The 2,381-nt window shown below is 39.4% G+C and overlaps 1 protein-coding gene across 1 annotated transcript in view; it reads left to right on the forward strand.

Moving 5' to 3' along the window:
• Positions 1-2,381, forward strand: part of LOC101859900 — a gene marked incomplete in the record, with an annotated part of 238,499 nt that overhangs the window by 17,888 nt on the left and 218,230 nt on the right.

The following is a 2,381-nucleotide window of genomic DNA, read 5'->3' on the forward strand; positions in this document are numbered from 1 at the left end:
ACAAGCACAGAGTAGTCTGTTAGTCTAAGGTAGCGAAGAGTCTATCATACTAAACAAGCACAGAGTAGTCTGTTAGTCTAAGGTAGCGAAGAGTCTATCATACTAAACAAGCACAGAGTAGTCTGTTAGTCTAAGGTAGCGAAGAGTCTATCACTATCATACTAAACAAGCACAGCTTAATCTGTAAGTCTAAGTAAGGTAGCAAAGAGTCAACCATACAAAACAAGCACAGATAAGTCTACCCTCAGGGAGTAAGATCCGGAGAAGTTGCACAAGTACACACACGGGCTTACATAATTATAATTCTATTTAGGGTTCCGAAATTTGTGCCTGATTTTGTTGGTGATATCGATGAAGATGGTAATGAATAAGCGGACATGGAGGTTTTTATATTTGAAATTCGATGTAGGCGTTAGTTGTTTTACGCCCCCATTGATACAATTTAGACAATTTAGGAGGCGGGCTTCAATCTTGCCTCTCCAGGCCAGCCAGGGCCGCGAGGGATACAACGTCGCAGCGTAAAGACCTCGATAGTTGATATAAAACTTCTCTCTTGTCGGGATTCGAGCTCATGTTTTCTGCATGCGATGGTGAAGGGCCTAGCCGCTGCACCACAGACGCCAGTCTATATGGTGTGATTTGAGGATCTGGTTTTGTTCGTCATGTAGACCCAAGGACTATTTAGGCAATCTATAACATTTACTTGGCGACTGAAAAACATGAACACGATTGTTTCCTATGATTAAAACAATGTATAATTCGTATGAATTCAGCGAGAATTTTTTTTTTCTAACACAAATAGTCTCGATACTTGGCGAACAGAAGAGGTATAAAAAGTGCCAAAAATTACTACTCGTGCCCATCAAAATAACACGCTAGAAGAAAATCAATACGAACCAAAATTAAAAGATCCCAATAAAAGAAAAACATAAAAAACCACACATTTATGGTTCCGCCCAATTTCATTCATAGACCCAGAACCTCGCCCCCTCCCCTTCCCTGGCTTTCTACCCCCACACTACCCACCCCCTTCCTTGCCGCCATTTTTTTTTTGGCCTATTCCCCTACTCTCCGTAATTATTTTCAAGGTCTGTTCTTTTATCGGACAAAGCACGTTCGCTGATTGACTGGATCGGGCGAAGAGAGCACATTGTCACCACGAGAATAAGTGGGACAGTTGGGTGCGCGTTTTATCGATGAAATCATTTCGGCTCTCGTTGGAAGTAAAGGATAACATTTCCTTCATACCGTTATCTTTGCACGTTTTAGAAACACGCTGTTGTCGAGAAAGTGCTCGTAGTTTTGTGACCTTCCGTGCATTGTTTGTAAGAGAACTGGACTGCAAAGGTGTTTTTTGAAAACGGCTGGATAAAGCACGATCAATGTTTATTATTTCCTTTTTCGAAACGGTTGTCATAATTTTGACGTTGTGAGGAGTAGTCTGTTTGTTTGGGGAAAGTGGCTCTTCGGGTTATGAATGTGTTTGAACAGGTGAGTGTTTTGATAGACTGTTTGAGGTAGTGCAACGGAAAAACAAAAACAAACAAAATAAACAAACAAATAAAACCAGACAAAATATAAAGGTGTCAACAACAACAACAACAACAACAACAACAACAACAACAACAACAACAACAACAACAACAACAACAACAACAACAAACAAGGATGATGAAAACAACGTTGTTGGCAATAGTAACGAACACGCACCAACAAACTTATTAAAACAAATACTTTTTATCGTTAATTATGTTAATTCTTTCAAATTGCGACACTATAAGAATGCTAATTGCACATCGTGTTTTGTCTTCTAAATACACACGCCTCATTTGATAAGAATGGGCAGGAAAAAAAAGGAAAAGAAAAGATAAGAAGAAAAGAACCCAAAAGGGTTTAACTTCAAAAGACTATAATATTGTATTTAAGCGTTAATTAATCTTGTATCACATAATCTAAAATTCATAGTTTTGTTAAAGAGATGATTGTGTTATGATGATGGTCGACGAATATTTTGATAGCTGGATGTCTATTTATTCCGCATGGGGTCACAACAGCACTCCTTGTGGTGTAGTGTCACTCAGGCGCACGAAATGGTTTTTTGTTTCATAAAATTATTAATATGCTGACATGTTGGTGTAGTGTACAATCATACGTTGATAACTATTGAAGAGCTTTCAGTCGGTTATAACCTCCTTCCCTCCTCAAAAACCACACACATACACATACACGCACACACACAAAACAAACACACTCAGACACACACACACACATACACACGCACACACACACACACACCCAGACACACACACACACCCAGACACACACAAACACACACTCAGAGACAAACACACACACACACACACACACACACACACACACAC

Source organism: Aplysia californica, unplaced genomic scaffold (genome assembly GCF_000002075.1).
Source record: "Aplysia californica isolate F4 #8 unplaced genomic scaffold, AplCal3.0 scaffold00011, whole genome shotgun sequence".
NCBI classification, from domain to species: Eukaryota; Metazoa; Mollusca; class Gastropoda; order Aplysiida; family Aplysiidae; genus Aplysia; species Aplysia californica.